Source organism: Artibeus jamaicensis, unplaced genomic scaffold, assembly GCF_021234435.1.
Source record: "Artibeus jamaicensis isolate MK-2021 breed Jamaican fruit bat unplaced genomic scaffold, CSHL_Jam_final contig_525, whole genome shotgun sequence".
Taxonomy (NCBI): domain Eukaryota; kingdom Metazoa; phylum Chordata; class Mammalia; order Chiroptera; family Phyllostomidae; genus Artibeus; species Artibeus jamaicensis.
In genome coordinates this window covers 15,268,035-15,295,057 of record NW_026521874.1, presented here as the reverse complement: position 1 = coordinate 15,295,057, position 27,023 = coordinate 15,268,035, and the positions used below count along the sequence as shown (strand labels likewise).

Sequence of the window (27,023 nt, the reverse complement as noted above, 5' to 3'; positions counted from 1 at the left end):
CTTTCCCTAAGATGAGGATTTAATAGAAAGGTAGGTAGCAAGAGCATTAACTCACTGAATACCAGTGAAGTAGGAAAAATAGTAAGAACAGCACAGGCTAGGGGGACAAAGGGCAGAGAAGAGGCTTGAAGAACCAGTCACAAATTTCATCCACATTACAGTTTTGCTCAGAGCTGCATCTGGAAATAATTACAAATTTGTTTAATATTATCATAAGACCTTATAGTATATTAGGATTGGATTTAGTGATTGGATAGAACTGTACAGTATGGATTGATACTAAGAAGAATTGAATTCTCATTCTACCCTTGTCTGTTTATTAGCTGTATGATTTTTTAAAAGATTTTATTTATTTTTAAAGAGAGGGGAAGGGAAGGAGAAAGAGAGAGAGACAAACATCAATGTGTGGTTGCCTCTCATGCACCCCTTGTTGGGGACCTGGACTGCAACCCAGGCATGTGCCCTGGGAATTGAACCAGCAACCCTTTTGTTTGCAGCCCATGCTCAATCCACTGAGCTGCACCACCAGGGCTGATTTTTTTTTTTTATTGTTGTTCAAGTACAGTTGTTTCCTTGGTTTTTTAATAAAATCATTTATTGTATTAATTGAGAAAAGAAGATTACAGGAATCAAGTGAAGTAACCTTGGAGTTCTCTTTTAGTACTAAATTTTTGTGAATCTTTGTGAGCAATAGAACAATGCAGATTGAAATGAAATTCGTGGATACATATAATAAAACCCCTAATGATTGCAATTTGGATAAACATACTCATTGAGGATCTGTTTATATTTCTAATGGAGTTAAGCTAACAATTGTTTGCAGAGTATATACTTGGTCTTTCATAAGCTAGAAGCATCTTTCTACTGTACTGCTTAGTTCTTGGTCAGCTTTATTTTTGATTATAATAGTATATTAAAAAAGCATACAGTTTTTTTAAGAAAGCATGTAATTTATATGAGCTGTCCGGGTACAAGCATTGTTGATTGATTTTTAGTCTCTCAATAGTTTTTATTGATCTAGTAAAAGTAGAATTAAACTGTAATGTATGAACATTGAGATATAGTAATGATTCAGAACTAGTCCTACACCTTTCATCAGATACCTACTTAGAAGATGTCTGATTTGGTAGAGCCTCCAGAACGCTGGCATAGGTCTGGGATGTCCAATGTAGCCTAACATGCCTCTGGTTGGAACCTAGGAAGATGTTTTGGTTGGGAACTGATGACAGGAGGCTCACAGCCAAATTGATCAATTCTTTATGTTGAAGTCAGCCTCTGCCCTGCTGCAGAGCAGAGTTCAACACCAAGATTTATTTGGAGGTTACGTTATTCTTCCAAGATGATCTGGGGCTAGTCCAGATCCCTTAGTGTGACTACAAATTGCACTTCCCTCCCTCTGTCAATTTGTATCAAGGGCATGAGCACTAAGGTGGGGGGAAGAAAATCAAATGTCACTGGATTGAGCATCCACCCTTTGTTAGACAATATTTAGGTAAATGACTAGTAAGTTAGAATTATGTGACATAGAAGAATTCCAAAAGAGAACAGCAGTGTTAGGTGATTAGAAATGGATGAGAGACCTATAATTTTCATATGTAGTATTCTTGATGTAGTGATTGTAGTGTTATAAAACTGTGATTAAAGATGTGCTCATTTAAACATTGGCTGAAGGTTAAATCATTTTAACTGTTTACCCACTGTTAAAACAACGCATTTTTAGAGAATGATCTACATTAAGCTTGCTGTGAATGAATTTTTCGGTCTTTTTCTAGGATCAGGATGTAATAGGGAGGTGGGTAGAATGAACACAAGCTCTGCTTTTGCACAGTTTAATTTTTTGGCTAATGAGAGTTAAGTGATGCATATCTTTAGATTTGTTTTATGATATTTTTTAAAACATGCCTCAGCATTGAAATGTCCTTAAGAATATCACATTATATCATAAGAGTCTGACTATGGAAGGAATGCAGCAGTATTACAGTGAATAAATTTTTTATGAATACAGCCAATGGATGTTAAATAAAAAATGATGGCTTCTTGGATTTGGTCGCAGTGTCAAGTTGTAACTCAAAAATACTAGGTTCATAGACTAGGGATGGAAAGACAACAAGACATTTAGTTTGAGAGGTAGAGAATGTTTTGCATTCTTTGTGAAAGAGAGATGAGAATTTTGAGAGTAGTTTTGCATCATTATTAATGGTAGAACTACTTAGCTGAAATGAGTGAAGTATGGAAGTTTTTATTATTTTCTCTTCATTCATCTGGTGTATAGGGAGATGATTGGTGGTTAAATGAATCTTTGGCTACATTTATGTAGGGAACACTTATTTGGCTATCCCAATCACTGGACAGCATAGCCATAGGAGGCCGTAGCATAACTGCCCATGTTCTGTGGTCACAGACATGCATACACACACAGATCTATCTTAAGAAATCACTTTATTGGGTAGAACTAGAGTTCTGGCTAAGATGGAGGTGTAAGTAGAAACCCTTTCCTTCCTCACACAATCAAAAGGAAGATAACAATTAATCTAAAAACAACAAACCAGAAGTGCCAGAAAATCAAACTTTGGGGAACTCTGACAATGAAGGAATTAAACATTCAAATGGACCAGTAGAAAGAAGACGGGCAGCTGGGCAGGAGGAGGAGACCAGCGGCAAGGCCTCCGACTTTGTGGTTGGGGCTGGTTAAGAGGTCCCCTGGGCAAGGCAGCGGACCAAGTGAGCAAGGCAGAGCTGGCTAAATGGGAAACTAAGACTCAAAGCTAACTGTAAACTATGGGAGGAGGGTTGCCCCAGCGGGAGAAACTCCATCTCACACAAGGGTTCATTGGACTAGCAAGTGAGCCTCATTGTTCCCTCTCTGACCCCTCCTCCATGAGCAAGGAGGGTTGCCCTGCCTGGGTGAACACCTGAGGCCCTGCCCCCTTACAACATAACAGGTGTGCTGAGACAAACAAATGTGGTCCAAATGAAAGAATAGATCGAAACTCCAGAAAGAGAGCTAATCAATTAGGAGATAACCAATCTATCTGATGCAGAGTTCAAAACACTGGTAATTAAGATGCTCACAGAACTGATGGAGCCTGGTCAAAAAATGAAGGAAAAAATGAAGGCTACCCATAGTGAAATAAAGCAAGATTTTCAGGGAATCAACAGTGACAGGAAGAAAACCGGGACTCATATCAACAATTTGGAACAAAAGGAAGAAATACACATCCAACCAAACAGAATGAAGAAACAATCCAAAAAAATGAAGAGAGACTGAGGAATCTCTGGGACAACTTTAATTGTTCCAATATCCGAATCATAAGGGTTCCAGAAGGCAAAGAACAAGAGCAAGAAGTTAAAACATTTGAAAAAATAATGAAGGAAAATTTCCCCATTCTGGTGAAGGAAATAGACTTCCAGGAAGTCCAGGAAGCCCAGAGTCCCAAAGAAAAGAAGGGACTAGAAAGAAGTATTTGAAGTCATGAAAGGCAAGGCCCTACATTCCAAGATTACTCTATCTAGCAAAGCTATCATTTAGAATGGAAAGGCAGATAAAGTGCTTCCCAGATAAGATCAAGTTAAAGGAGTTCATCATCACCAAGCCCTTATTATATGAAATGTTAAAGGAACTTGTCTAAGAAAAAGAAGATTAAAAATATGAACAGTAAAATGACAATAAACTCATAACTATCAACAACTGAACCTAAAAAAAAAAGAAAAAACAAAAACTAAGCAAACAATAGGAATAGCATCAGAGAAATGGGCATCACATGGAGGGTTGCAGTGGGGAAGGGGGGAAGAATAAGGGAAAGGTACAGGGAATAAGAAGCATAATTGGTAGGCATTAAGTAGATGGGGAGAGGTTAAGAATGATATAAGAAACAGAATTCAAAGAACTTACATGTACAACCCATGGATATGAACTAAGGGGGGATACTGAAGGGTTGGGGGGTACAGTGCAGAGGGGGGATAAAGGGAAAATTGGGAAAACTGTAATAGCTTAATCAAAATATACTTAAAATCACTTTATTGAAGTATAATTTACATATATTAAATGTACCCATTTAAGTGTATAGCTCAATGAATCTAACAAATATATAAATATCTAAATATTCAGATTTATATATTTATTTTGACTATGCTGTCAAGATATAGAAAATTTCCATGAACCTAGTAAGTTCCCTGTACCCCTTCCTCATCAGCCCATACCTGTACCCCCACCCAAGGCGAGCTCTTACCTGCTCACTGTCACTATACATCAGATTTGTATGTTCTGGAGTTTTATATGTATGGAATCACACAGCATAGACTCTTATGTTTGGCTTCCTGGCTTAGCATAATGTTTTTCGAGATTCATCCCATGTTGTTCTTATTTCAGTAAGTCATTCCTTTTTTATTTTTTAAATCCTCACCTGAGGATATGTTTTTAAATTAATTTTAGAGAGAGGGGGAGGAAGGGGGGGAGAGAGAGAGAGAGATAAGGGAGAAACATCGATCATTTACCTCCTGCATATGCCCCGACAGAGGTCCAACCCCAACCTAGGTATGTGCCCTGACTGGAAATCAAACTTGCAACCTTTTATATGGGATGATGCTCCAACTAACTGAGCCATCTGGCCAGGGCAGTCATTCATTCCTTTTTATTGCTGATTAGTATTCTACTGTGGTATTCTGGATATGCTACAATTTATTCATTCACTTGTTAATTTACCTTTGGATTAGTTTTATTTTTTATTTTTTTAAAAATAAAACTGCTGTGGGCATTCAAGTACAAGTCTGTGTGTATGTAAGTTTTCATTTCTTTTAGATAAATACCTGCCTGTAGAATTACTGGGTCACATGGTAAGTTTATGTATAGCTGTAAAGAAACTAACAAACTGTTTGCCAGGGGTTTGCACCATTTTACATTGCTATCAGCATTCAGTTTCTTGACATCCTTGTCAACGTGTGGTCTGGTCGGTCTTTAATTTTAGCTTTTGAATTGGTATATGGAAATATTTCATTGTGGTTTTAATTTGCTTACCCTGATTAGTAATGTTGGATGTCTTCTCTTGTGCTTACTGACCATTAGTGTATCTTCTTTGTAGAGTATCTCTTCAGTTTGTATGTGTGTTTTTAATGGGCTATTTATATTCTTATTATTGGTTAATAAGAATTCTCATTATTTTCTGGGAAATATTATTTACTCCTCATTAGAATTTTACTTGCTCATTTTTAAACAGTTGGGATATAACTGATGTACACCTGAAACTAATGTTGTACAACATAATCATTTAATATTTGTATGTACTGTGAAATAGTCACCACATTAAGTCTACCTAACAGCCATCATCACACAGTGTTATTTTTGTGATGAGAACTTTTAAGATCTACTGTCTTAGCAACATTCAAATATACAATATAGCATTATTAACTAGGGTCACCTTGTTGTACATTATATCTTCATGACTTATTTATTTTATAACTGGGAAGTTTTTATTTTTTGACCACCTTCACCCATTTTGTCCATGTGCTGTCTCTTGCTTATGGCAAACACCAATCTGTTCTCTCTCTCTATGAGTTTATTATTGTTATTATTTTAGATTCCACAAATATGTTAAAGCATATGATATTTGTCTTTCTCTGTTTGAATTATTTCATAGTATAATGCCCTCAAGGTTCATTTATGTTGTTGCAAATGGCAATATTTCCTCTTTTCTTATGACTGAATAATATTCCGTTGTGTGTGTATATACATTTTCTTTCTTCATTCATTGATGGGCACTTAGGCTGCTTTGATATAATGTACAACAAGGTGACCCTAGTTAATAATGCTGTATTGTATATTTGAATGTTGCTAAGACAGTAGATCTTAAAAGTTCTCATCACAAAAATTTTATTTACTTATTTATGTTGAGATGCATTTTACTTATTAATTTTGAACTTTAAACGTTTTGAGGAACCTCCATACTCTTTTCCATGGTGGCTGCACCAAATCATATTCCCACCATCAGTGCACAAGTCTTTCTTTTTTCATATATCTTTGCTAATACTTGTTATCTTGTCTTTTTTAATAACAGCCGTTCTAACAGGTGTGAGGTGATAGCTCATTATGGTTTGAATTTGCATTTCCCTGATGATCAGGGACGTTGAGCACATCTTCTTTATCTGTTGGCCATCTTTATGTCTTCCTTAAAAAAATGTCTATTCAGATTTCCTGCCGTTTTTAAATTCGGATTTTTTTTTTTTGCTGTTGAGTTGTATGAATTTTTTATATACTTTGGATAGTAACCCCTTATCAGATGTAATTTGAAAATGTTATCTCTCATCTGGTGGGTTGCCTTTCCATTTTGTTGATGGCTCTCTTTGCTGTGCAGAAGCTTTTCAGTTCATGTAGTCCCACTTGCTTGGTTTTGCTTTTGTTGCTTTTGCCTTGAGTGTGGAATCCAAAAAAATCCTTGCCAAGACCAGTGTTAATGAGCTTACTGCCTGTGTTTTTTTTCTAGGACTTTTATGTTTTCAGCTCTTATGTCCAAGTCTTTAATCAATTTTTAGCTGATTTTTGTGTATGGTGTAAGGTAGTTATTCATGTCCTGGCTGGTGTAGCTCAACGGATTGAGCACGGGCCTGCAAACCAAAGGATTGTGGTTCGATTCCCAGTCAGGGCACATGCCTGGGTTGCAGGCCAGTTCCCAGCAGAGGATGCACGAGAGGCAACCATACATTGATATTTCTCTCCTCTTTTTCCCTTCCCCTCTAAAAATAAATAAATAAAATCTTTTATAAAAAGTTTCTTATATTAAAGAAGGATAGTCATTCAGTTTCACTGTTCAGTTTTTCAAACATCTATTGAAGAGATTGTCCTTTTTTTCACTGTATGTTTTTGCCACTTTTGTCATAGATTAAATGACCATGTATGTGTGGGTTTACTTCTGGGTTTGGTTCTGTTCCAGTGGTTATGTGTCCGTTTTTACTTCAATAACATGTTTTTGATTACTGTAGCTTTGTAGTATAGTTTGAAATTGGGAAACATGATGCCTCCAAGCTTTGTCTTTCTTTTTCAAGGTTGCTTTGGCTACTTAAAGTCTTGTGATTCCATACAAATTTTAGGATTGTTTTATTTTTTTTGAAAAATGCCATTGGAATTTTGATAGAGATTTTCTTGAATCTGTAGCTTGCTTTGGGTGGTATGAACATTTTAACCATATTAATTCTTCCAATGCATGAGTACAGAATATTTTTCCAATCCATGAGCACAGAATTTGTGTCATCTGAATTTTTACCCTTTCATTTTCTTGTTTTTTTTTTAACTAAAATAAGTAAATACTTTTATTTTACTCATTCAGCCATGAGGTCCAAGGAAATGCATGTTCTTGGAAATTAGAAATAATGCCCAAATGTCAGGCCAGCTTTAGAGGTTGCCTAGAATCAGTGGAGTGGGATTGCCTGGAGTGAATTTTGGCATTTTCAGTTTGCTAAGCCATGTGTAATATTTTTTCTAGCCTGTGTAGCAAATTTCTGTGGTAACTGTCTAGCTTGAAGAGAATTGTCAGAATCATGAAGTCTAAATAATTGAGTTGTTTACAGTACTCAAAGCAAAACAGTCAAGAACTGTTGGTTTATCACTTAACTAGTAAATCAAAGTAAATCTCATTAGGCAGCACTACAAATATCCTTAATCATTCCTTTATTTGTTCACTCATTCATTCATGCATTCAGTGAGCATTTATGAAAGAAACACCTACTGTGTCCCAGGAGATACCCGGTTAAATGCTGGAGTTTTAAAGGTACATGTTCTGCCCTCAAGGAACTCCCAGTCTGATCTCCCAGAGAGATGTGGAAATGATGGTTTATTATGAGACGTGCTGATAACAAAAGTCTGATTAAAGGAAAACCTACCATGTACTCATTCTACTGCAGTTTCCGTGGTACAGGTATGTGACATTGCTCCTCTCCAGAGTAAGAGCTGCTTACGTAGCTTTAATCAGTCTTTAAGTTCCAGTGTGACAATGGGGTTCCATAGCATTCTGACAAGTCACGACAGATCTAGAAATGGTTACCAGGTTCCCATTGCTGAGCACTTAGGGACACACAGTTTGTCCTTGCAGAGGACACTGCTAACTCTCATACTTCACTCACTCAACAAGTAGTTACTGAGAGCAATCATGGGCTCACCACTCCTAGACTCCCTCCAAGGCTATCCAAGTGAGGACTCTGCCCTTGACATATGCCCTCAAGAGTTGTACTCATTTGGCAAAACACAAGTTTGTGTTTGGAGGGTGCATGAAGGAGAGTTCCTTCTCTTCTATCTTTCATATGCAGACCTGAACATTGCAAGGCGCACTTCTGCTGGAATGCCTGGCTTTTTGTTTGTCATTGGTGATTTGGGCAAAAAGGTGGAGTGTGTAGGTCTTGCTTAACAAAGGGCCTGACTCGCAGTCTGTAGGGTGGGCAAGTATACAGCCACAGGCATTAAAGAAACAGCAAATGAATTGCCCTCAGCAGCCTCTCCTTTCTCTCTGGGACCTATGTTCTCTTCAAATAAAATGAATTTGAGATGTAAGTTTCAGCTTCTGAGTCTGACTGTATAAAGTTATGCCAGTAACAACACAAGGTGCTTTTAAAAATGGCATTTTTAATGATTTTCACAGGTTGGCTTTGCGGAGGTTTGGTATTAAGTGAAATCTCCTTCCCATAATCCTGCCTTCCATGAGTGCTCCCTGAGACTCACTTTCCCTCCTTGCTCATCTAGCTAAGTCAGCATCCCGGAATCCAGGGAGGGGTTTCCTGTTAGTTGGTCACCTCCATTTACTCTGTTATAAAGTTTTTGATTTCTAATCAGCATTGCTGAATCCATCCCACCTAAAATTATGCCCACTACAGACTGCCAGTCAGCAGTAAGGGAACACCTCCAGCTCTTGTGAGCAAGGAGGCTGAGCAGGACTGAAGTTCAAACTGAGGTCTGCTGTGTTCACTTAGAGTTGATGCATATGTTGGTATTAAGGCTTTTTGATAGAAACATTATGCTTAGTTCATCTAAAAAACAGTGTCGTAGTATTAATTTATTAACCAAATCTTGATGATCACTAGAAATTGAATTTTACAAATGCCCCCATGGTACAAAATTATACAGTTCATTCTCTAAAAATATTTTAAAATATCCTGATTTTACTTTTTAATAAATTCCTCATTTAGTGTAATTCCAGAAATCATTTACACACACACAAAAAACAACAGAACTGAATCTATACAAAAATAAGAGCTCTCCATTTTCCATAACATCTTATCTTTTGTGTAATGAACTTGTGAATATAAAAAGTCAGTTTAGAAAATTAGGACTTCCACCAAGATGGAGGGGTAGGTGGAAACATTGTGCCTTCTCACACAATCAAGTTTAAAAACAACAAAGTTTTAGCAACAAAAATGCAGCCAAACCACAGAAAATTGAACTATATGGAAGTCCGACAATAATGAACCATTCAGCCAAACCGGTAAGAGGGGCAGAGCCAGCAGCAGAGCGGGATTGGGTAGGAAAGATCCACTGGACCTACCCAGGTGCGCGACCCAGGCGCACAGGCAGCTGTGGGCGGATCCCAGGTGTGGAGTAGCAACGGGCGGACCCACTGAGGGCACAAGGCAGCAGGCTGATCGTGGTCACACATTCGCGCGCAGATAAACCAGCGATGGAGCGAGCAGTGAGACAGACCGTGCAGGCCCCAGTGGTGGGAAGCAGCAGAGGGGGCTGCTATTGTCCCTCTCTGACCCTGCCCCCACATACAGCATCACAAACCAGCGACCTGGGTGGTTCTGCCCTGGGGAACAACTAAGGCTCCTCTCCTCATACATAACAGGCGCAAACAGACCAAAACATGGCTCAAGAAGAACTCAAAGCCCCAGAGCCGATAAATCTAAGTGAACAAGAAATTGCCAGCCTATCAGAGGCACAGTTCAAAACACTGGTGATCAGGATGCTCACAGAACTGGTTGATTTTAGTCACAAATTGGAGGAACATATGCAGGCTAAACTCATTGAAATGAAGGGAAATGCACAGGAAACCAATAGTGATGGAAAGGAAACTGGGATTCAAATCGAGGGAATGAACCAGAAGGAAGAAAAAAATGACCAAACAGAAAAATATGAAGAAACATGAATTAAAAAAAATGAGGAGAGACTTAGGAACCTCCAGGACATCTTTAAATGCTCCAACACCCAAATTATAGGGGTACTGGAAGGGGAAGAGGAAGAGCAAGTGGAAACCTTATCTGAACAAATAATAAAAGAGAACTTCCCCAGTCTGGCAAAGGAAATTGACTTCCAGGAAATCCAGGAAGCTCAGAGAGTCCCAAAGAAGTTGGACCCAAGAAGGAACACACCAAGGCACATCATCATTGCATTACCCAAGATTAAAATGAAGGAGAGAATTCTAGAAGCAGCAAGAGATAAGGGGACAGTCACCTACAAAGGAGTTCCCATCAGACTGTCAGCAGATTTCTCAAAAGAGATCTTACAGGCAAGAAGGGGCTGGAAAGAGGTATTCCAAGTCATGAAATCTAAAGACCTACAACCAAGATTGCTCTATCCAGCAAAACTTTCATTTAGAATGGAAGGGCAGATAAAGTGCTTCTCAGATAAGATCAAATTCAAGGAGTTCATCATCACCAAGCCCTTATTATATGAAATGTTAAAGGAACTTAAGAAAAAGAAGATAAAAAAGATGAACAGTGAAAGGACAGCAGACTCAGAGTTATTAACAACCACACCTAAAACAAAAACTAAGAGGACAGCTAGATCAGGAGCAGAACCATAGAAATGAAGATCACATGGAGGGTTAGCAACAGGGGAGTGGGAGGAGGAGAAGGTTGGGAGAAGGTACAGAGAATAAGTAGCATAGACGGTAAGTAGAAAATAGGGGGGAGGGTAAGAATAGTATGGGGAAATATAGAATCTAAAGAACTGGAGACATGTGGTTATAAACTAAAGGGGGGGAATGGTGGGGGAGGGGGTATGCAGGGTGGAGGGGAATGAAGGGGGGAAATAGAACAACTGTAATGGCATAATCAATAAAATATATATTTAAAAAGTGAAAAAATTATAAAGACATTGCTACACTGTCATAAATGCTCTACATTCTCTAGGAAAATATACCTTTGGAAGTAGTACAACTATTGGGAATCTTAATGAAATTCAAGTTCTGTATGTGCCGCAGATGCCTGCTGCAGGGCAGAATTCAAACCCTGTCTGCTGCCTTTGCCACTTCTAAAATCATCTGCGACTTTCAGTAAGGTATAATTTTTCTTTCTTTATATGTCATTGGTGATTTCTGTGGGTGTCCTTAAAGTGACACTCTGGAAATCATAGATAAATGTTATGAAGTAGAAAATAGAACTGAAGGCTACTCACTGCCCATTCATGGATCACACTCACCATGTGATATGCATAATCCTTTTCCTTTGGATTCCACTCCAGCTTGGTTATGGAAATTTGTGAAGCATCAGCAATCACAGGGCTGACAGCTCCACAGGAAATGGCAGAGATGGCCATCCCTACCTGGCATGTGGAGAGGCTCTTCCCCTGGGGACATGATTTGTAAGAGATGGTGGATTGCAGGAGTGTGTACACCACACCACAGATAAAACCCAAAAAGGTACTACTGCCCTGGACCACTGGGACAGCTAATTCCCGAAAATTGGTGACAGTGCCCATTCTGAGACATCCCACCAATTCCAGAGCAAAGGACACTAAGTTAAAAACAGGAGTGTTGAATTAGCTAGGTTGATTCCACTTTTCTACCATCTTATATCTTGTGTACATTATGGCTTGAAAGTCAGAGAGGTTTATCATAAACCCCAAAATACCACTGTCTGAAGGTGTTGTGCCTGTGTCACTGTTGTACGGGAGGAAGGGCTTGACATTCCTGGAGAGCATGGTGACCATGTAGGAGACAAGTGGCCAGGTCACTAGAAGAAAGGGGACAAAGGCCATTCCCTTCAGGAAGCACAGTATCCTGCCACCCAGAGCATGCTGCGCGCAGCTGGGGTGGGTGCCAGGCTTCTCCATGGGGCAGGACAGGAGGCTCCTTGATGGTGGAGGCAGGCCCAGCCCCACTTAACTATCTTTTGAATAAAAGTTATAAAAATCGATAAGGTCTAATTTATTCATGTTTTCTTTTATAAATTATGCTTTTTCTGTACTAACTAATAATCTTTGCCCACATGGATCATGAAGATTTTCTCCTAGGTTTACTATTGTAGAAGTGTCATGATTTCCCTTTTATGTTTAAGTTATGATCTTACTTAAGGTTAAGTTTTGTGTATGGTACAAAGTAAGATTGATACTAATATTATTCCACAGGGACACTCTGGCGCCTTTGTCAAAAATCATTTGATCATATATTTATAGGGTCTATTTCTGGAATCTCTATCTGTTCTATTGATTTATTATGTCTTTCTTCTTACGTAACCATCACACGGTCTTGATCACTGTAGCTTCACAGTAAGCCTTGAAATCAGTAGTATGAACTCTCCAACTTGTTTTTCTTTTTCATAATTTCTCTGACTAGCTTAGGGTCTTAGTATTTCCATCTAAAATTTAAAATTAATTTCTTACCAATTTTTACAGAAAAGTTTATTGGAATTTTTATTGTGATCACATTTAATCTGTAGATTAATTTGGGTAGAAGTGACATCTTGACAATATTGAATGTTTCCATCTATGAATATGAATATGGTATATCCATTCATTTTTTATCTTCTTTCTTTCATCAGTGTTTTATAATTTTTTGTATAAGTCTTATATATTAAATTTATCTTTAAGTATTTAATATTTGGGGGTAATATTATAAATGATATTTTAAATTTTAAAAATTCCCAATTGTCTATTGCTAGTATAAGAAATATAGTTGAGCCCTGGCTGGGTTGCTCAGTTGGTTGAAGCATCATCCCAGTATGCCAGGGTTGCAGGTTCAGTTTCCCATCGGGCACATATAAGAATCAACCAATGAATGCATAAATGTGCTGAACAACAAGTCATTATTTCTGTCTCTCTTGAATCAGTTTTGTTTATCATGTCTCTCAAGGAATTTGTCCATTTCCTTTTAGATGTTTAGTTTATTGGCATAAAATTGTTCATATTATTCCCTCATTATTCTTTTAATGTATGTAAGATCTGTAGTAATGTGCCCTTTGACATTCCTGATACTGGTAATTTGTGCCTTCTCTTTGTCTTAATGAGTCTGGCTAGCAGTTTACCATTTTCATTGATTTTTTTTTCAAGCAACATCTTTTTGTTTAATTAATTTTCTTTATCTTTTTAAATTGTATCAATATTTGTCCTTATTTTTATTATTCCTTTTCTTTATTTGCTTTCGGTTTACTTTGCTCTAATTCTTTTATCATTGATTTTGGACTTGACTTCTTTTCAGTAGTAAGTATTTGAAGACATACATTTTTCTTCAAGCACTGCTTTAGCTGCATTCTATAAATTTAGATATGTTATGTTTGCATTTACCAGTTTATATTTTCTATGATTCTTTTTGTTTATCCCTTGACTCATGAATAGTGTTTTACCTTAAATATTTCAGAATTTCTGTAATAGGTCTTTGTTACTGATGTATCATTTAATATTTTAATACATTTATTTTAATTGTGGTAAAATATACATAACATAGAATTTACTACTTAAATCACTTTTAAATGTGTAGTTCAGTGTCAAGTGAGAGCATTCACAATGTTATGGAGCTCTCACCACGATCCATCTCCTGAACTTGTTCATCTTTCAAATTTGAAACTCTGTGTTCATTAAATAATAACTTCACATTTCAGAATGTGTCTTCTGTTGAGCATTGTTATAATAACTTTTTGTTTTTTAAATATTTTTTTATTTTATAATAGCTTTTTAAATTTGCTTGTTTGCTAATTTCATCATCTCTGTCTTTTGAGGTATATTGATTTGTTTTTTTGTCTGGTTATGTTTTACATGCTGCTTTTTCCCCCCACACTTCTGGCATTTTTAAAATTTGGATGTGGACATTATTAATGTTTCCCTGTTGTGTTTGGATTTTGTTGTGTTTATTTAAAAAGGCTTGTCTGCATTCTAGCAGGCAGTTATTTACAAATCTGTGTAGTTCTCTCTTCTTTGGGTATCTGGTTTGCCACCTTCAATTGCCTCAGTCTTGCTGAACTCTGACCTCTGACTCCTAGTTAGCAAGACCTGTCTGTGCTTTGTTTTTGATTTCCCTATGTGTTCTATGCCCCAGAATCTTCCTAGAAGGTAGAAGGTCCCAAAAGGCAGAATGCATGTAAATATGCATATATTTTATTTATATTTTACCAAACAACCTTATTTGTTGCCCTTCTCTGAGGTGTTACTGTTTTTTGCTGTCTGTGGTCCAGTGTCTAAAGAGAGTTGTTTCCTGTAGCTTGGTCACTTTTCTAGTTGTTGCAGCAGGGCATGAATGTGGTCTTTGTTACTTCATCATGGTTGGAAGTGGAAGTTACCACTGGTTTTAATGTAGTTCATAATACTTTTTTAGGTGTGGTAAATAACATAAGTATCAAAGATTCATCCTAGTAAATCTATGAAAATAGTTTGGTCTTTTCTCATTGCCTTTTAACTAGTATCTCCTTGCTCTGTGGTGATGGTACCCATGATGGAATGACTCAGCATGGTATGTAGAAAGAAGACAGCATCTGGAAAAACTCGAGCTCGTTTTGCCACTGTTTTGTTGTGTGTGTCTTTAGACTATTCAAACTATTCAAATATCCATTTCTTTGTCTGTAAAATGAATGAAGCATGTTAGGCTGACCTAGGATCTGAAGTTTTTTTCCAGTTGCAAAATTCTGTAATTCTGTATTATATCTATAAATGTCACTGCAGATTGAATTCCAAGCTCTGAAACCAGTTAAGCATTATTTAAAAATGAAAAATACGGGTCTGTCTCTGGCAAAGTTCATTTCTCTCTTTTTTAAAGATGTTATTTATTTATTTTTAGAGAGAGGGGAAGGGAAAAAGAGAGGGAGAGAAACAGCAATGTGTGGTTGCCTCATATGTGTTCCCTTCTGGGGATCTGGCTTGCAACTCAGGCATGTGCCCTGACTGGCAATCAGACTGGCGACCCTTTGGTTCACAGGCCTGTGCTCAATCCACTGAGCTACACCAGCCAGGGCTGATGTATCATAATTTAACAGTCTTCCATTAGTGGATTATTTTATGCTTTGCTGTTATACTCAGTGTTATAATGAGTATATTTACTTGTAATTTTTATATTTACCTTAGATTATTTATATTTTAACCTAGCTTATGTTGTGTTTTTTAAACTATGCATAAAAATTTTTAAAACTATGCACAAAAAGAGTGGCAGAATCAATAATGTTGAATTAAGTGTACAAAGGTTCACAGAATTATTTTCTCTACCTTTGTGTATGTTTGAACATTTTTAAAAAATATTTTATTTCTTTATCTTTAGAGGGGAAGGGAAGGAGAGAGGGAGAGAAACATCAATGTATGGTTGCCTCTCATGCGTCCCCCGCTGGGAACTGGCCTGCAACCCAGGCATGTGCCCTGACTGGAAATTGAACCTTGATCCTCTGGTTTGCATGCCTGTGCTCAGTCCACTGAACTACACTAGCCAGGGCTTATGTTTACATTTTTGATCAATGTGCAATTTATTTTAGTGCGAGAGGATTCATTTTTATTTTTTTCCAAGTTGGCTACCCATCCATCTTTTCCCACTGACACACAATTTTATCTTTATCATGTCCTGAATTTTCATTTTCATATATATATATATATATATACACACACACACATACACACACACATATATATATACACACACACATATATATATATATATATATATATACATATATATATAGTCTTTGGATTCTCTCTTTCATTGATATATCATATCTGTCTTTTTTTACCTCATAACTGTGCTGGTAACTATTGTAGCATTATAATGTAAAATTTATGACTATAGTTTAATATCTGAGTTGGCTAGTACTCCTTTTCACTTCTTTTTTTTTATTTATCTTCCGAGTTTTACTTGTATGTTTGTTTTTTGTTTTTGTTTTTTTCAATTATCTTCTGAGTTTTACTTGTATGTTTTTTTTTGTTCACTTTCATTGCTTAATTGATAAGTTCTGTTGTATTTTGGGGGGATTGCATTATACTTATAAAACAAAATAATTCTAGATCAAAGAATTGAAATTGAGCCTTTCTATTCAAGGTCAGATAGACCATTATATTTGTTCAGCACTGCACAGTAGCTTTAAGAGATTTTATCATGTGAATCTTGCACTTTTCTTGATAACCTGATTCTTAGGTCATTCATCTTTTTTGTTACTCCTATAAATGAAATGGTTTTCTCCTTTATATCTTCTAAAGTAGTTGCTTATATTTTTGAAGGCCATTTGTTCTTATGTTAATTTTATTGGCTTTAAAAAAATAGCTTCTTTAGTTCATTTCTTTGTGTTTCCATGAATTCAACCATGTAACTTTACTTCCTTCTTCTAAATTTTTAAACTTTTATTCCCTTAACTAATTGCATGAACTGTTACTGTGAGAACAGTGCTAAGTAATTTTGTCAATAGAGAATATGTTTTTGCCTTTTTTCTGATTTTGTTGGGAATACCTCTAGAGTTTCTTTATTAAGTATGATGCTGTTTTTTAGGGTGAGATCTAAATAAATGTATATGAGGTCTGTCCAGAAAAAGTCCAACCATTGTTAAGAGAAGGAGAATGGTTTGCACCACTTCAGTGTAACCTAGCAGTCAAGTAGAGTGGGCAGGAATGCACATGTGTGAACACTGATGACTTCACTGTACTAGTCAGTGGGGGCAATAAGTGCCGTTGGGTAAGCATGTGTACTCTGTGGCCGTCACATTCAAAATGACTGAGTAGAGCCATGAGTCTGTATCAGATTTTGTGCTAAGCTTGAACATTCCTCGGCAGAAACTACTGGGATTATTCAGAAGGCCGCATATATGGGCAACAGGTGATTGGCAGCTTCATCATGACAACACTGCTTATGTATCAACGTATTGTGCAGAGCTTTTTGGTGAAACATCTAATCACCCAGGTGACTCAGTCCCCTACATCCCAGATTTCTGTGTCCTGTGACTTCTGGCTTTTTCCAAAACTAAATTCACCTTTGAAGGGGAAGAGATTTCAGACTTTTGATGAGATTCAGGAAAATATGATGGGGCAGCTGATGGTGACTGGGAGAACTGTGTGAGGTCCCAAGGTGCCTACTTTGAAGGGAACTGAGGCATCATTGTCCTATGTGCAATATTTCTTGTATCTCGTATCTTCTTCAAGAAATGTCTCTTTTTCTTATTATATGGCTTAATACTTTCTGGACAGGCTTCGTGCATCTCTTACTATGTTGAGGAAGCAACTATGTCCTTTTATTAATTGTGATTTTTTTTAAATTTCAGGCTTCTACTCTTTTGTGTTGATTATATGTTATTGGTATTTTTATTTATATGTCTCCCTGCTTATTTACGTATTTCAGTTTCGTTTCCATGGATACTTTAGACCTGTGTTTAAACTATTTCGTTTAAAGTGGTTTGTTTGAAAATGAAACCAAAATATCAAAGCACAGAAGGTCATACAGAGATTAGAAAGCAAATAAATTAATTTCCATTGATAACAGACTGATAGATTTGCAAAATCACTAGTATAGTGTAAATTAAAAAGTTTCTGTATAATGTTAACATATTACAGAATTACGATATATGAACTTTAAATATTCTGTTTCTGTTTATATTGACTTTTTTAGCTAACTTATTTGCAGTTTTTAACATACTACTGTTGGTGTTACCATATGCATACTTAATAATCTACTTATGATACCAATTCATGTAAAAGGTAAGAACCTTGTAATAGTCTATTTCTGCTTACCACCATCCCTAGCCTTTGTGATGTTGTTGTGATATATATTACACCATACACTATAAACCCACAACACAGTGTTTTAGTTTTTCTTTAAACAGTCATATATTTTTTTAAGAATTGAGAGATACATTTTAAAAAATTATTTTTATTTTGTTTTTATCCTTACCAAGCACGTTTTTGTTGTTGTTGTTGTTGTCATTACTTTTAGAGAGAGGAAGGGAGAGAGAAACATCGATGTGAAAGAAACATCGATTGGCTGCCTCCCGTACATGCCCGGACTGGGAATTGTATTTGCCCAGATCGGGATGGAATCTACAACCTAGGTATGTGCCCTTGACCTGGAATCGAACCTGCAACCTTAGGTTACAGGAACCACTCTCCAACAGAGCCACACAGGCCAGGGCAAGAAAGAAGATGTTTTTTTCTGTTAACTCATCAATTTATCATTTCCTGTGCTGTTCATTCTTTCCCAAAGATGTGAGTTTTCATTTGGTATTTATTCCCTTCAGCTTGACAAACTTCCTTTAGAATTTTCATAGGGAAGGGTTGTGGATGATAAAATTCTCTTGTTTTATTTTTGTTATAAATAACTATTTTTGTCCTAATTTTTGAAGAATGTTTTCACTGAATTTAGAATTCTAGGTGGAGAGGTTTTTTTTAAAACATTTAAAGATATTCCACTTTCTCCTGGTCTCATTGTTGCTTATATGAAATCTTCACTATTTCAAACTTCAATGTCCCATTCTTTCCCAATTAGTACCCTAAATTTCAGATGACAAGCTTGGTGAGACTGTGAATTCAAGTGTTGTCCTAATTCAGCAACACACAGTTTTGTTTCATTTGCAGCAAGATCTGCTCTGTGTCTACAAAGAATAAAAGAGTCTTGTAGAACTGTCGTGGAAGGCCTATGTCTCAGACCATGACTGGAGCTGAGAGCATAGACTTGAGTTTGTCATTTTTCTCCTATGATTGTCATTGTTGTAATTGTGACATTGGTCTGTCAGCTACTTGAGCCCCCTAGGCACTTGCTTCAGTTGGCACTTCATTACAACCACAGGTGGTGTTTTGATTAACTTTGATACCACTGCATTCCATGGGTTATTAATATCCTATTTCTCATTGGCAAGGAGCTCATACTTCCCTCAAAACCAAGGGCTGAAACAGATCAATCCCAGAATCCCATTTTAGGGCTGTGTTTCCTTGGACCACACCCTGTAGCAATTCTGTATCAGTCTGGGTTGAGTCAAGAGACTGATTTAAGCAGAGGTAGTTTAATATAAAGAATTCTTAAGCTATGATAACAGCATATCTATGATTTAAATGAATTCTCTGGAGTAGCCTAAGGTTTAGGGAGAGTATTCAAGAAAAGACAAACTTGGAAAGGTGAAGCTTCCCCAAGCCTGGAGACCTTGTTGGAGAAGGTATACTGTAGTTTGTAGCCATTGGATAGCAGAGAAGTTTCTGGTTTGCTTGGGCCAAAACTGGCCTGCAGTTTCTAGGCAAGTGTGAAGCAACTATTGGACACAGTCAAGCTTCACACTGGTCACCTCACTCTGGTAACGAGTCATACGGGAATGCAGGGGAAGGGAGTAGCAGTGTACACCTGGGCTTGGAGTACAAACCTCCAGGGGAAGGAGCAAGCAGGAGTTGAGGCATCTGCATGGGCAGGAGGCCTAGAGTGTGCAGTATCTGTGTTGAGAGAGCTGCAGAAAGGTAATTACCAAGCTGAACTGGGGGCTGTCTGGGAAATTGTTAAGGGACTGAGTGTTCTTAGCACTTGGCTGGAGCAGAGTGCCACCTCCCCATATTGACAGCACTGATATGTGCAGTAGCCAGGAAAAAAAACGAGGAGTGCCTCTTCCTCCTGCAGTGGTCCTCTAGCGCCCTCTACTGAGAAAGCATAGTATCATATTGACTGTAAAGGAGAATACCTGCAGAGCAGGTATTGAAGGGTGAATTTAGAGCTTAGAGACAATAAATTAATGACAAATAAATTCATCCTCTAAATCCTCAGGCCAGTAAGACTGTGGCTTTCTGTCTGAGTTCTAACTGCCCTTGAACTGTGGACTCCAAGTGTTCTCAGACAAAAAGCCATGTACGTGGAATTCTTGGCAACTGCAGTTCTCTTCTTTCAAGGGTTGACTCCTTTCTATCTTCTGTCTGCTTTTGGTTGAGAATTGCCTTTAAATAGTTATTTTTAAAATTTTGTTTATTGTTTACAACATTTGTTTTGGGAGGGTTTTTATAAGCTACTCTGCCATGACTAGAAGTGGAACTTGTATTTTTATTACGGAAAGAAAAAATTAAAGCTGTGAAAGATACTTGTTAGAATAATTGTATCTGACATATGCTGAACATTTACCATGTATCAAATGGGGTATTTTATTTCAGCCTTAATACTAGATAGTAATTATTGCTAGTAGTGTTTCAGATTGAGGATATCGAAGCTCAGAGTTTTCTTTATTTTACGAAGATCATATGGCAGAGCTAGTAGTTGGGTGCAAATGTGTCCCACTCCATAGTGCATGTCCCTTACCTACAGATGTGAGAATGAGCACAACATTGCTCACAGTGTTAGTATAAGAAGTCAAGAAAAAGTTCTCTTATTAGTGTTTTGACTAGAATTCCAGTCTCTTAAGTGCAGAATGGTGTGCCATCTCATTTTTGTGATGAGTTCTTATGGTACATGGAACATAGTAGATGTTTGCTGAATTGGACCCATTACAGCCTAAAAGCCATACAGATATCTGTAAGTACTATTATTATGAAGTTATTAATTAAAAATACTTTTAGGGTTTAAACAGGTTTGTTAATGCTTAAATATGTTCTTGGTTTTCAGATTTACTTTCATGTTTACATGAAGCTTTAATTAATATTCAGAATACAAGTAAGAATCTGCATTATATTCACAGAACCCACACAGAGTCCATTTGTAGTATTAATGTTCTCTTTGCTCAAGAATTTAGATTCTCTTTGCTTATAGAATTTAGATAATCTGACTACTTACACATTTTATTTATAAAAGAAAAAATGTGTTGTATTGCGTAAGTTTAAGTATTTTCCCTTCCCCAGAGTGATCCTATTTTTAATTATTTAAAAAAGATGCAAGTGTATTTCTGCCTGAAAGATTTTTACTAGAGAATAACTAATAAAATAAGACTTTGGATTAAAAAATTTTAATAACAGAAAATTTTAGTTATAGATCATTTAAAAGATACACTGAGTAGAAAGAAATGTTACAGGTAATGTAACCCCCTAGCAGTAAGCATAAGCCCTCTAAAGATTTTTTTCCTCTGATATGTGTTGAACATTTTTTCATGGCACTAGAATATTTGGAAAAATATGACTTGGAATAATTAAATACTATTTCAGTATATACAGGTATTATAATTTTACTATGATTTATTTATTTAACAATTTTTCTATTCGGGCACATGGAGATTGCTTCCAATTTTTCAACATTAAAATAATACATGAATCTTTGCCTGTGCTTATTCTTTCGTATAAATTCCCAGAATTAGAATTACATGGTTAAAGAGTGTTACAATTTTTGTGGCCAACAATATATAATTCCAAATTGCCCTCCAGAAAGGTTATACTAATTCATATTTTCATCAGCAGCATATGAGAGTGCTTATTTCACCATGCCTTTGCCAATGCTGGAAGTAATAATTTAAAAAATAACTTCATATTTTTGGTGAGGTAAAGAATGGTTTCTTTGTCAATTTGTGTTTCTTTGATTTCCAGTGAGGGTAACATTTTGCATACAGTTATTGGCTACTATTAATTTTTCAGGGTAAATTACTTATTCACGATCATTCATTAACCTTGGAGACAACTTTTTAAAATTTCAAAGACTTAAAATTGTTTTTAATAAGGGTGAATTTTGATAAATTGAAAATTATTTAGCATCTGCTTTTTAACAGTCTTCCTCTTCCTGGTTTTTCTACTAAGTACTATTTTGCCTTTACATAGATTTTAAGAAGGCAGAGGAAAAGTGGGAAAATGTGAGATAATCAATGTAAGGCTCTTGGTGTATTGTGCTTGGCATTTATTAAGCACTTTATAAAAATCATTAGTATTGCCATTGCTTTTATTGTTATTATCATTAAAATATAATGTTTCCTATTGGATTTCTTCAGGTCCTACTTTTTAAGATTTTAGCTATTTGTGTTCCAGATTTAGGCAGAGTTGGCTTCAGTTTGCTGCTTTACTACTTACAGATGTGACTTTTAACAAATTACCAAATCTCCCTGACTTTCAGTTTCCACCTCTTTAAAATGGAAATAATTGCATTTATCTCACAGGTTTCTTATGAGAGTTAAATGTGAAAATGAATGTAATGTTCATCTCTGTGCTATCATATTGTAAGTGATCAACCAACCAATGCTGGTATTTGAAAAGATATTCTTCATTTAACAGGATAAATACCACCAATTTTGTTTTCTTACTAAAAGGAGCTTTCTGAAAATCATATTTCCATCAAAGAAGTAACTTCAGTAGAGGGAATTTCAGAATGTGGCAGGTGGTAAGGGGAAGCTTTTCGAGTGAGGAGCACTTTTTGGTAGTGTGGAGGAAACCTAAGGGAAGTAATTATATTTTTGAAAAGGAAGAAGAGAATTCACTAATACAGAGTAAAATATCATGTGAAAGTTCAGTTCTTCATAGGCTCAACACTCTGACCTTTATAGCTGTCACTGTTGTGGCTCATTTTGAATGGTTAAAACATGCGCAGCAGTGACTGTGTAGATTGACAGGAGAGGATTACAAACTATTAATGACATTAAAAAAAATGACATCATTAACTTTTTATTTCTTATAGCAGATCCTTTAGGAAAGTGACTTACTAATGAAGCTAGTAAGACTGATTTATCTTAGTGTAGATTTTGTTATAATAGGTTATGATTAGTCTCCATTGTTCCCTCTCTCATAGTATTGCAGACTTAAAAGTTTTTTTGATTTTTAAAAAATTTTCTGCAATTTGTGCATTCCTTTATTCAGAGGATCTTTTTTTTAAAAAATTTTATTTTATTGATTGTGCCATTATAGTTCTATTCCCCCCTCATTCTTCTCCACCCTGCACCCCCCCATGTCTACCATTCCCCCCCTTTAGTTTATGACCATGTGTCTCAAGTTCTTTGGATTCTATATTTCCCATACTATTCTTGCCCTCCCCCTATCTATTTTCTACCTACCATCTATGCTACTTATTCTCTGTACCTTCTCCCAACCTTCTCCTCCTCCCACTACCCTGTTGCTAACCCTCCATGAGATCTTCATTTCTATGGTTCTGCTCCTGATCTAGCTGTCCTCTTAGCTTGCTTTTGTTTTAGATGTGGTTGTTAATAACTGTGAGTTTGGTGTCCTTTCACTGTTCATCTTTTTTATCTTCTTTTTCTTAGATAAGTCCCTTTAACATTTCATATAATAATGGCCTGGTGATGATGAACTCCTTGAATTTGATCTTATCTGAGAAGCACTTTATCTGTCCTTCCATTCTAAATGAAAACATTGCTGGATGAGGCAGTCTTGGATGTAGGTCTTTGGTTTTCATGACTTGGAATACCTCTTTCCAGCCCCTTCTTGCCTGTAAGGTCTCTTTTGAGAAATCTGCTGACAGTCTGATGGGAACTCCTTTGTAGGTGACTGTCCCCTTATCTCTTGCTGCTTCTAGGATTCTCTCTTTCATTTTAATCTTGGCTAATGTAATTATGATGTGCCTTAGTATGTTCCTTCTTGGGTCCAACTTCTTTGGGAGTCTCTGAGCTTCCTGGATTTCCTGGAAGTCTATTGCCTTTGCCAGACTGGGGAAGTTCTCTTTTATTATTTGTTCAAATAAGTTTTCCACTGGTGGCTGTGCCTTTCCTCCTCTGGTACCCCTATAATTCGGATGTTGGAGCATTTAAAGATGTCCTGGAGGTTCCTAAGTCTCTCCTCATTTTTTTGAATTCTTGTTTCTTCATTCTTTTCTGGTTGGTCATTTTTATCCTCCTTCTGGTCTACTCCTTTGATTTGAGTCCCAGTTTCCTTTCCATTACTATTGTTTTCCTGTGCATTGTCATTCATTTCAATGAGTTTAGCCTTCATATGTTCCTCTAATTTGTGACTAAAATCAACCAGTTCTGTGAGCATCCTCATCACCAGTGTTTTGAACTGTGCATCTGAAAGTTTTGCTATTTCTTTGTCACTTAGATGTATGGGCTCTGGGGCTTTGAGATCTTCTTGAGTCATTTTTGGTCTGTTCGCACCCATTAAGTATGAGGAGTGGAGCCTTAGGGGCGGGGCCTCCAGGGCAGGGTCGCTGGGTTGTGACGCTGTATGTGGGGGCGGGGTCAGAGCCGGGAAATGGTGGCCCTCTCTGCTGCCTCCCGTAGCTGGGACCTGCTTGTCCTGTCTCACTGCCCACTCCCTCACCGGTTTATCTGCGCAGGAATGCGCCAGCACAGTCAACCCGCCGCCCTTCACCCTCGCTGGATCCGCTGGTTGCTCACTGGGTGGGCCCTTTGCAAACCCACGCCTGGGATCCGCGCGCCTGAGTCTGTCTGACCAAGTTTTCCTGTGTAACCCTGCTCCGCCAGCTGCTGGTTTTACCCCTCTTACCGGTCAGGCTGAAGAATTTGTTGTTATCGGACTTCCGAAAAGTTCAATTTTCTGTGTTCTGGCTGTGTTTTCTGTTGCTAATATTTTGTTGTCTCTAAACTTGGTTGTGTGAGAAAGCACTACGTCTCCACCTATGCCTCCATCTTGGCGGAAGTCTAAAAGTTTTTATTGATCCCTATACCTCCAAAAGGTATAGGGATACTGCCATATAAATATCATTTGGCTTGTAAATTCTCATTCTCCTGTGACTCAGCAGACTTTGGGCTTTGGTAAATTATACGAAACTGAAACAAATTAAAATAGAGGGGCAAGATCATCATTCTTTCATTCCTTGTTAAATATTAATATGATTTGTATAATTTGTGTTTTGTGGCTTTCACTTAAAGGCAACTTTTCCAATTCTTTGTAATTTAGTTTGGCTTTAAAACTTTTATTTTGTCCTGTTCCATAGATTTCCAATTTGCTATCTTTATTAGCCAGACTTTATAATTGTTTACTTTTATGATGATAAAGTAATAAAAAGTTTAAAATCTTTGTTCCTTTTTCTTCACTTTACCTCAATTGTTACTTAGGGTAAATTGCTTAAGTGCTTCTTAAATTTTTCTATAAAAATATACCTAAAGACAGAGTCTATTGCTGCTTCTTAGAAAGTTTGGGCAGAGCAGGCTCCTGTGACTAGAATAATTCTTTTTTAAACTTAGTGATGTGAATTTTGTTTTTTACTTACTCCATAACATATTGGTATTTGTGTTAATAATAGATGACTCAGGTTATTTTCCAGTGAACAAAAGTGATACTGCAGGATGAACCATGTTTTTTTCTGTGGTCTTCTGGGGTTTCTTGTCTATCACTGCCTCTTTGCCAAGAAGTTCTCATATCAGTTTGGGAAGGCCTGCTTACAGAATGTTTTTTCTACCTTTTGGATAAAAAAATGTGAAGGAGGGCCTACTAGAAAATTACAGAGGATCTTTTACAATGGTTTCATCCAGGACTTGCCTTGGGTCACATTCAGGCTGTTTGTTCTTTTTCTTCCCTCCTCTAGAGCATTTCAACAATAGGCTTGGCATTGAGCCATGGCTCCACTGTTTTCTTTGTTAACTATATGATCATGAATAAATCACTTACTCTTTCTGAGGGTCTGTGTCCTTGTTTATAAAATGGGAGTTCTGCAGCTGACGCATCAGGCTATTTCAAAGCTGGAGGGGACAACGCATGCGAAGTGTCAAGCCCACAGAATGCTCTCAGATACTGACTTTCCCTCCTAGCCCCCACCTCCCCTGGCTTCCCGTTGAGAGTCCGAGAGATCACAACTAGAGCAAGTTCTGCCTTGTTGAAGTGCCTGAAGGGCGGAAACCTGTGACTGCCCAGGTGGAGTTTTGATGATCGCAGTGCTATGTGGAAGTGTGTCTTCTGGGGTCAGGATAGTCCTGTCTCTGTGGTGACAGCTGATTCAAGCTGTGCAGGTTTTCCTTTTTAAATGGGCTCACACCCTCTTTACTGAAAAAATGTCTGTTAGTAACAGAAAACACCTAGATAACCTAGCTTTCAATAGCACAGAATCCATTGGGAATGAGCACACCAAGATTTACCTGTGAGGTCTCCTAGCAAACAGAATGGGAAGGCTCCAGTGTTTCTGAATTATCTCTTTGGATGTTGGGCTTGCCAAGCCTCATTAGGGTTATAGTGAGAAAAGATCTGTATCAGTGTGTCATGAGGTTAAACTGAATTATTTATTTTAGAATTAATATTCTAAATACCTGAGAACAGGGAAGGCTGAGTGCCCGAGGCTAAGTGCCCATTTAGTGGCACTCAGCAGCTTCATATTGTACCTGCTTTGTTTTTGACATTATTTTAGGCACTGGTGATAGAGCAGTGAAAAAACAGACCTAGAATCTGTGTTACTGAATTTTTATATTTATACATTGGTTGAAAAGACAAATAATATAGATTGTGAAAGATGCTGAGCAGTAAATACAAAAAGCGTTAGAGAACAACAGGAGAGTCCTAATTGAGATAGGGTAGACATTTCTGAGATTCCTTTTAACAGGAGACATGGAAGCTAAGGAGCATCTAGCTTTGTCAGGAGCCCGAGCACAAATGCTTCAAGTTAGGAGAAATCTTGTGTATTCTCTGTCCTGACAGGGGGGCTCCAGATTGAGATGCAGTGCTCAAGAGGCAGAGTTGTAGGAAATGAAGTTGGGCAGGCAGGGGCAGAACATATAGGAGCTTTATTTTAAGATTAGTAGGAAGCCATCTAATGGATTTAATAGGAAGTGGCATGGCCTGATTTGCATTTTTGAAAGGTCACTCGAAGCTACGAGGAGAATGGATTTTAAGGGGGCCAAAAGTGGAAATGGCGAGATGTGAGGTCATACTAGTGTCTCAGTGTCATGTGCTGATACCTTGGAATTTGGAAGTAGTATTAAAGATAGAAAGAAGTGCAAGTGTAGGCGATAAATTCTGGAGATAGCATTTATAGGCTTGCTAATGGAATACTGCTGTAAGGAGAAGAAAGAAGTCACAGAGGACTTGGAGGTTTTTATACTTAGTACCT

General features: G+C 37.2%; 1 protein-coding gene and 1 pseudogene across 2 annotated transcripts in view; one reads left to right on the top strand and one right to left on the bottom strand.

The window, feature by feature from the left end:
- The window catches only part of TTC28 (tetratricopeptide repeat domain 28), a 576,581-nt gene that overhangs the window by 75,219 nt on the left and 474,339 nt on the right, over positions 1–27,023 (top strand). The window lies entirely within an intron of this gene.
- Positions 11,272–12,028, bottom strand: LOC119055143 (DNA damage-regulated autophagy modulator protein 1-like; annotated as a pseudogene).